Source organism: Schistocerca gregaria, unplaced genomic scaffold (assembly GCF_023897955.1).
Source record: "Schistocerca gregaria isolate iqSchGreg1 unplaced genomic scaffold, iqSchGreg1.2 ptg001161l, whole genome shotgun sequence".
NCBI lineage: Eukaryota > Metazoa > Arthropoda > Insecta > Orthoptera > Acrididae > Schistocerca > Schistocerca gregaria.
In genome coordinates this window covers 12,501-22,500 of record NW_026062492.1, presented here as the reverse complement: position 1 = coordinate 22,500, position 10,000 = coordinate 12,501, and positions in this window count along the sequence as shown.

Below are 10,000 nucleotides of genomic sequence, written 5' to 3'. Positions count from 1 at the left end.
AGAGTTATCTCCCAAAAGCCAAAGTCCCGCTGTCCCAATACATGCTCTGGACGGCGGGCCGCGAGACGTGACGCTCGGTGGCAAAGAGTGCGCCGCTGAGGATATAGAGGGTCCGTCCCCCCGCACAGTGGTGACGGTGTGCGGGTAGTGTTTCCGACACCTCTTCCTGCGGTGGCAACTCTGGGGCAGAGTCGATACTCGCCCACTGGTGGAAGGTAAGCATTCTGCTTTACATCAGTACATAACTAATATTTCAGTCGTCTGACGTCCCTCCTTAGTAAATGATGCAGGACCACATACATAGATGATACATACTGTAAACTGGGGAGGACAGTGTGAACCGCACTCGACCCAGTCACCCTATCTCACAGTCCACTCTGTGTGTAACAAAGCGAAAGCACCAAAGCACTATCGTTCAACAACATCCATTTTATCCTCGCTGCCACAGGACACTATCCAAACAACGACAAGAGGAACGTCACGTCCACTAATAAGACAGAATGTCTCACATCACCCGCAAACAACGCAGCTCAAATCAGCCAGCAACACCCACAGTGGTCCACCCAGTATCAACACAGGACGCAACGCCACGCCACAACACAAAAGGTACAAGTAATAAAATACCCTTTGGCCACACCCCTTATAAAGGCATCGAACCAACCCACCACCTGACACCAGCCAAACGTACATCCTGATTTGACACATCTCTGGCAACCTAACCCACGTTGGCCCTTAACCTAACCCACGTTGGCCCTTAACCTAACCCACGTTGGCCCTTAACCTAACCCACGTTGGCCCTTAACCTAACCCACGTTGGCCCTTAACCTAACCCACGTTGGCCCTTAACCTAACCCACGTTGGCCCTTAACCTAACCCACGTTGGCCCTTAACCTAACCCACGTTGGCCCTTAACCTAACCCACGTTGGCCCTTAACCTAACCCACGTTGGCCCCTAACCTAACCCACGTTGGCCCCTAACCTAACCCACGTTGGCCCCTAACCTAACCCACGTTGGCCCCTAACCTAACCCACGTTGGCCCCTAACCTAACCCACGTTGGCCCCTAACCTAACCCACGTTGGCCCCTAACCTAACCCACGTTGGCCCCTAACCTAACCCACGTTGGCCCCTAACCTAACCCACGTTGGCCCCTAACCTAACCCACGTTGGCCCCTAACCTAACCCACGTTGGCCCCTAACCTAACCCACGTTGGCCCCTAACCTAACCCACGTTGGCCCCTAACCTAACCCACGTTGGCCCCTAACCTAACCCACGCTGCACCTTAACCTAAGTTACGCTGCACCTTAACCTAAGTTACGCTGCACCTTAACCTAAGTTACGCTGCACCTTAACCTAAGTTACGCTGCACCTTAACCTAAGTTACGCTGCACCTTAACCTAAGTTACGCTGCACCTTAACCTAAGTTACGCTGCACCTTAACCTAAGTTACGCTGCACCTTAACCTAAGTTACGCTGCACCTTAACCTAAGTTACGCTGCACCTTAACCTAACTTACACTGCACCTTAACCTAACTTACACTGCACCTTAACCTAAGTTACACTGCACCTTAACCTAAGTTACACTGCACCTTAACCTAAGTTACACTGCACCTTAACCTAAGTTACACTGCACCTTAACCTAAGTTACACTGCACCTTAACCTAAGTTACACTGCACCTTAACCTAAGTTACACTGCACCTTAACCTAAGTTACACTGCACCTTAACCTAAGTTACACTGCACCTTAACCTAAGTTACACTGCACCTTAACCTAAGTTACACTGCACCTTAACCTAAGTTACACTGCACCTTAACCTAAGTTACACTGCACCTTAACCTAAGTTACACTGCACCTTAACCTAAGTTACACTGCACCTTAACCTAAGTTACACTGCACCTTAACCTAACTTACACTGCACCTTAACCTAACTTACACTGCACCTTAACCTAACTTACACTGCACCTTAACCTAAGTTACACTGCACCTTAACCTAAGTTACACTGCACCTTAACCTAAGTTACACTGCACCTTAACCTAAGTTACACTGCACCTTAACCTAACTTACACTGCACCTTAACCTAACTTACACTGCACCTTAACCTAACTTACACTGCACCTTAACCTAACTTACACTGCACCTTAACCTAACTTACACTGCACCTTAACCTAACTTACACTGCACCTTAACTGTCACATGTAACGTCACAGGAATGTAGCTTTGCCTAACAGCAACCCTCTGAACATAGTTCACTGCTTGGATCCTCTGGTGTCATGTGTATTTCTTGATGCCATGGTGCGTACCCTCACATAAAGGTCTTTCGAGTGTTGCGTACTTTCTACACAGTCCCGCTAACCACTGGAAGGGTGTACCGCTACAGAACGAATATCGCCCTCCCCTCCTGCCCTTCCAAGCTGGTCGGTCAGGCGTTTGTTTGTGAAATGAGCCTTGCAGCTGTTCAGTTGCATTCGGTTGTCGATGCAGTCAGTGTACGTTGTGGTACGGCCTGTGTGGACTGTCCGCTGATGTACGCGTAACCCACACTGATCATCCGTCGTTACGTACTGAGTGACATAATGTGGCACATGCTTGACCGTACACCGGCTGCGCCCTACAATGGCGAATCATAAGGGCCATATGTTGTGCACGATGCTACTTGTCTCGTCTCCCCATTACAGCGAGATTGCACTGTTGTACGCCGTACAGACATGTGGTAAGTAGGTACGGACGAAAGTATTGCATGTTGGCCCCCCCCCCCCCCCTCCTCCCTCTGCCGGGAATCAGCGTGAGCCGTCTGTTGATGTAGCGACGAGGGTTTTCCTATTTAATCGTATTGCCCCACACAACATGATAGCACGGTGGACCGCGTTCCACATCTGCGACATGCTACAGAGGCCGGTTGACAGTCGACCGCGCAAGGGACATTGCACACGTGCGCGGACCATCTTCCACGTGTTCTCTCGTGTACATGCCGCAGTGTGTATGTGGGCTGATGTAGCGTGTCGTGACACATAACATGCAGGCATGCCAGAATCGTAGATTTCGCAAATGTAGATTGACGTATACGTTTGCTGCCAAAGATCCGCAAATGAACTGGAAATCAGTTGTTGAGCGGTTGTTCGCGCTGCAGGTGCATCGGTGATAGCGACGATCGGTACATCTGTGAACCGGTTGTTTCGGCGGTACCCGCCATGCCCCCGAACCTGAGTTGGCCATGTGGGTATGAAGCGATACGAGGCTGTGGCTTGGCGGGACAGTCCCCGGCCGGTGAGGGGGGGCCGCCCGGCGTGCTGGCCGCGCGCTGCGTGAGCGCACGCACTACAGCCGGCTGGTGGGGGGCGCCCAGTGGCAGGAGCGCCGGCCGACGGGCCCGGCTGGCGTCCCAGCTATGCGCCGGCGCACCCTGCGCGCGGCGCCAGGCGGCCAAAGTGGGTTCTGTCGAGCCCGGTGCGAAGCGCGGTGGACATCTGCAGTGTGCTGGTCCGATTGCGGACTGTGTGCGTTGAGGATGCGCCGCCGCCCGGCACTCGGCGTCGCGACGCCGTCTGCTGCTCGGTCGCCCCCAGCGGTTCTCGCAGGTGGTTTGTATCGCAGCTCTGTGGACGTGTTGGCGCGTGCGCTGTGCTGGGAGAGTTCGCTTCTGCACCCAAGTGGGGCTTTGCCCTTCTGTGGCGCTGGCGTTGGAGCTGCCGGTCACCGTAGGTGGCGCGTGTTGTTTCCCGCCGGCAATGCCACGACAGCACGCTCCCGGGCCTCTGTCGGCAGCGGCAAGCTCAGTTGGGAGCACGGGTGTTCGCACTGAAAGCGTCTACTCGCCTATCTCCGGGCGATTGCGCCTCTCTCGAACCCGACCAAGTACTTAGGACGGCGCTGCGCGCCGCCGGGACCTGAGAGGGTTTCGAGGTGTATCGTGCAGGGGAGCTCAGCCTCCTCCTGTTTGCAGAATAATTGAGCGAACGCTTGCGTGTTCGCGCGGGCCCTCGGGACACACTCCCGGGCGGCCGGCTGCTCAGCTCTCGTTGACGCAGCTCCCTGGTTGATCCTGCCAGTAGTCATATGCTTGTCTCAAAGATTAAGCCATGCATGTCTCAGTACAAGCCGCATTAAGGTGAAACCGCGAATGGCTCATTAAATCAGTTATGGTTCCTTAGATCGTACCCACGTTACTTGGATAACTGTGGTAATTCTAGAGCTAATACATGCAAACAGAGTCCCGATGTACCAACAGTCATGACGAATGAAGAACTGCAAAAATCTATAAAGGCTCAGAATTTTGATGATATGACAGAAGAAGAATTTAAAGCAAACTCAATTTGAGATTCAAAACCGGGCCTCGGGACCGTGATGTGGTCCATCACGTTGCCGAGGTCTCCGCTCACATGTGGAAAAGAATTACAGCAATGGGCAGACTATATGTCGGCTTTCACGCCATTAACACACGCGACTTTCTGGTCGTACCGCGTTGCCACAATTGTGGAGATCTCGACCACGTTTTGAGGCACCGTACCAGGGGGTCGGCCTGCTCGAAATGTGGCGAGGATGGCCACGTCAGGAAGGACTGTAGGGCGGCGGCGGGTTGTATCCCCTGCAAGAGACGGGGTAAAAAGCCCTGTGGTACCACGGGACGTAGCTGCCCCACCTACAGACTTCTAGAACAAAGGCTTATTTCAAGAATAGACTATGGCTGATCAAACCAAAGCCAACAGGATGCCCAAAAGGAAATCCCCTAGCAAAAGGAGGAGGGATGCCCTGAGGGCGAGTGCTTTCAAGCTTTTCTTGAGGTTGCACATGGGCACCACAACCAGAACCGTAGATAAAAGCACTCAAACCGACTCTACCACTACGGATAGAGGGACACAAACGAGGCCTCTGGCAGTCACGCTCCCCTCCTCCCCAAGCAGGGAAACAAGGCCGACAAAAGACCTACGGCAACGGCATCCTGTACCAGAGACGGTGGCAGTCTCAGCAGAATTAAATATAACAACAAAACAACCAGTTCAAGAAAATAAAATAACTAGTTCAAGTGAACCAGATGCAATAAAAGATCCTGTAGTGAGACTGCCACCTGTCGATCCAGTCAGAGTCTATCCAAACCTGGAACTCACCATGCAACTGGCGAGGCTGGAGCAGCCGACTACCCTGACCACTGCCTTGAGACATGTGGTTCGGGTGGGACATGAATATGGACAGAGAGTCACCTTCTCGGTAATGGAGGCTGTGGACAGAATTCAACTCAAGTCAGTGAATCTCCCCACTGACTTCGGAGCCCTGCGTGACCTACTAAAGAAAGTCTTTGACAGACGTGGAGAAAAATTCGACCTGAATGAAATTTATCGACAAGCTGTTCTGGCAAATGGACGTATCACATTCGACTGGAACAAAACATGGCCTCATGACAGGATTCACACATACACTCCATAGACAACTACATGACGGAAATCACCATTGGCCAACTAAACACCCATAACAGCAGACTTGTCATGCAGGAGTTGCGAAGGGAAGTGGAGGAGAGGAGACTGGATGTGGTCTGCCTGCAGGAGCCGTACTCCCTAAATGGGAAGATTGCTTTCACAGCTGCGACCTGGCAAGTCGTCTGCAGAGGTGAAGACCCAAAAGCGGCAATTATTATCACTAACAAACTGATAAGGGCTACAGTTCTAACGCAGTTCACAACCAGCCACTGCAACGTCGTGGAGCTACAATCTCCAGCAGGAGCTATTATTATGATCAACACATACTTTCAATATGGTGATGATATTGAAAGACACCTAGCTCATCTCACCACAGCTATCACGGCGTTGCGGGGGCGGAAAACATTTGTGACTGCCGATATGAATGCCAAATCCCCCTTATGGTACAGCGGCACCAGGGATCCCAATGGAGAGAAGGCAGAAGAAGCCATCATGGCCTTGCAGCTTGTAGTGGCTAACAAGCCAGGCAACCCTCCGACCTATGCGGCGGGAGGGGGCCAAGGCACAAACATCGACGTGACCCTGGCTACGCCAAACGCAGCATACCTAATCCAGCAATGGAAAGTAGTTGAGAATGCCACTACAAGTGACCACAATCTTATTACTTTCAACATAGGAGATGGCGAGGGCCGCTGGGCCATGGGGTGGGAAATACAATACAATTACAATAGAGCCGACTGGGAGAGACTTGCTGGGGAGTGCGACATTCCTCCGATATCAGAAGGTGACGACCACAGACACTTTGACGTTGACAACAGAGCCGAAGAACTGGTCTCAGTAATAACTCGAGCAGTCAAGGCAGCCGTACCTACTAGGAGGAGGGCCATGGCGGCCTCTCCATCACCATGGTCTGCTGAACTAGAGGAGATGCGCCGGTCGGTCAGAAGGCTCAGGAGGCACTACCAGCGCAGTGTCGTCTGGCAAGAAAGACAAAGATGGCTGCAGCTTTACCGGGAAGCCAAAGATAACTTCCAAAAACAGCTACGGGAAGTTAGAACAAAAAGTTGGGAACACTTTGTTCTGAACCAACTAGCATTAGACCCATGGGGAGTTCCCTACAGGCTTGTCCGGGAAAAGATCCGTTCTCCGATGGAGCTTTCAACCGTCAGGCATGGGGACCGGATGACGGGGTCTTGGCAGGAAACTGCTGAGGTCCTTCTCCACTCCCTGTTGCCTGATGATACAGCGGATGAGACAGATGAACAACGGCAGCTGCGGGAGAATAACAACAATGCGTATGAAAATGATATGGCAGTCTACCCATTCTCAGAAGAAGAGGTAGCTGGCCACATAAATTCCCTGAAGAGAGGAAAAGCTCCTGGGCCAGACGGTATTGTGGCGGAAGTGGTGCAATTCCTGGCCCCCCAGATAGTCGCCCCTCTAACTCATTTATATAACGAATGCCTCAAGCAGAAAAAGTTCCCTCGAATATGGAAGAGGGCAAATGTGGTAATTATAAAGAAAGGGGCTGACAAAGACCCAGCAGAAACCAAATCTTATAGACCTATCTGCCTGCTTGATCTGCTTGGGAAGATTCTGGAGAGACTTCTGGCTGATAGACTGGCGGCACACCGAGTGCTGTGCGGAATGAGCAACAGGCAGTTTGGCTTCAGGTCTGGACGATCGGCATCTGATGCAATCGCCCTGGCGGCCGAGGTCTGCGGCTTTACCCCGTACAAGTACGTTGTTGGCATCATGGTGGATATAAGTGGCGCCTTCGACAACCTGTGGTGGCCTTCGCTCTTCTCCTGCTTAAGGGAGAAGGAGTGTCCAGGGCCGCTATATGGCTGTCTGAGGAGCTATTGTGAAGATCGGGAGGTCTGGCTATCATCTGTTAGCACAAGAGTAAGGAAAACTATCACCAAGGGATGTCCCCAGGGTTCCGTACTGGGTCCGCTGTTCTGGGACATCCACATGGAACCCTTACTAGATACATTACAACAAAGCGACGAAGTGCTGGAGGTGATAGCCTACGCAGATGATCTCCTCCTACTGGTCGGCGGCCGTAGCCGAGAGGACATAGAGCCTAAGATCGAGAGAGCAATAAACACACTCCAACTGTGGTGCCGCAAGACAAAAATGACAATTTCACCGGCCAAGTCTACCTATCTTCTTCTAAAGGGACAATTAGCTCGTAACCCAACTGTTAGGATAGATGGATCACCAGTTCTCCGGCGACGTGAGACACGCTATCTAGGTATCATCATTGATGAAAGGTGGACTTTCAGTAGACACATTGAAACCGTAACTCAAAGAGCTTTACAGGTACTCAACAACCTCATCTCCATTGGGCATAAGCGGTTTCATCTTCCACCACATCTCATCAAACTCTATCATAACAGTATACTAACATCCATAGTGGGTTACGGATCCGGAGTCTGGGCACACAGGCTCACGAGGGTGGTGCCCGCCATGACAGTGAGGAGAGTGCAGAGAAATATGATCCTGAGATCAGTGGGGGCATACAGAACTACACCGGGAGGAGCCCTGTTAGTTATTATGGGGCTTTGCCCCCTGGATATCAAAATTCGGGAGCAGGCCGCTTGGTACTGGACTAAAAAGGGGAATTTGGAAAAAACCGAGGAAATTCTGGGCAGCAGGACAGAAAATAAAGTAGAAATTAGGAAAAAAGGGGAGCTGCTATGGCAACTTTCGTGGGAAACCGAAGAAACAGGGCGTCGTACCTTTGAGCTCCTACCAGATGTTAGGGAAAGGATGGAAATGTCACATTTCGATCCATCCCGGGGACTCATCCACTTCCTCACTGGGCATGGACCGTACTCGACATATCTATGTCGATTTGGTAAAAAGGCGACACCTGCGTGTGACTGTGGTGTTCCGGAGGGTACTCCTGACCATGTAGTCTACGAGTGCCCCCTTTTCAATGATGTGGCCTCAGTACTGCGGGACCAACTACCACATAACGACACCTTTAGACTAATCAGACATCGCGACACTTTCGACATCATAAACAAACTGGCTAACGCGGTATCTCAGAAAGTCCTAAAGGACTACCTGAAAGACCTATAGTAGCACAAAAAGAGATAACCCAGGACACAGATAGAGTATGATACCCTACTCCCAAACCGCCTGGGCGCGGAAAGGCCGACTTCCTCAGTCTGAATCCGCCGCGCCACAGGATTCTGGGGGGGTGGGGTGCAGCCTTACCAAACCAGACAACGCACCGGACTTGACATTAGGATAAGTTAGTTGTAGGACTTAGTTTTTAGATTTTATTATTAGTAACCTGCAGCGATCACCATCTCGGCCTGCCCAGTGTCAGGGGCACGCTCATTGGGGTTAGCTCAATGAGCAAGGCTCTACAGTAGGTTTATATAAATTAGCTGACACAACTGTAACGCTGTAGGATTAGTAACTAGCCTAAAGATTAATGTTTGTAGTAGACTAACAATAATGTTTGCCCATTGCTTACTGTTCACTTATATACTAACTAGTTACTACATAGAACTTAGAATTAGCTGCTAATTACCCTTGTATAACTAACTTGGCCCACTAATCAAATAAGGCAGTGGGCTAGATGTAAAATTAACATTGTTTATGGAAATAAAGAATTTTTAAAAAAAAAAAAAAAAAAAAAAAAAAAAAAAAAACAGAGTCCCGACCAGAGATGGAAGGGACGCTTTTATTAGATCAAAACCAATCGGATTGGCTCGTCTGGTCCGTTTGCCTTGGTGACTCTGAATAACTTTGGGCTGATCGCACGGTCCTCGTACCGCCGACGCATCTTTCAAATGTCTGCCTTATCAACTGTCGATGGTAGGTTCTGCGCCTACCATGGTTGTAACGGGTAACGGGGAATCAGGGTTCGATTCCGGAGAGGGAGCCTGAGAAACGGCTACCACATCCAAGGAAGGCAGCAGGCGCGCAAATTACCCACTCCCGGCACGGGGAGGTAGTGACGAAAAATAACGATACGGGACTCATCCGAGGCCCCGTAATCGGAATGAGTACACTTTAAATCCTTTAACGAGTATCTATTGGAGGGCAAGTCTGGTGCCAGCAGCCGCGGTAATTCCAGCTCCAATAGCGTATATTAAAGTTGTTGCGGTTAAAAAGCTCGTAGTTGGATTTGTGTCCCACGCTGTTGGTTCACCGCCCGTCGGTGTTTAACTGGCATGTATCGTGGGACGTCCTGCCGGTGGGGCGAGCCGAAGGCGTGCTTGCGCGTCCCGAGGCGGACCCCGTTGAAATCCTACCAGGGTGCTCTTAGTTGAGTGTCTCGGTGGGCCGGCACGTTTACTTTGAACAAATTAGAGTGCTTAAAGCAGGCAAGCCCGCCTGAATACTGTGTGCATGGAATAATGGAATAGGACCTCGGTTCTATTTTGTTGGTTTTCGGAACCCGAGGTAATGATTAATAGGGACAGGCGGGGGCATTCGTATTGCGACGTTAGAGGTGAAATTCTTGGATCGTCGCAAGACGAACAGAAGCGAAAGCATTTGCCAAGTATGTTTTCATTAATCAAGAACGAAAGTTAGAGGTTCGAAGGCGATCAGATACCGCCCTAG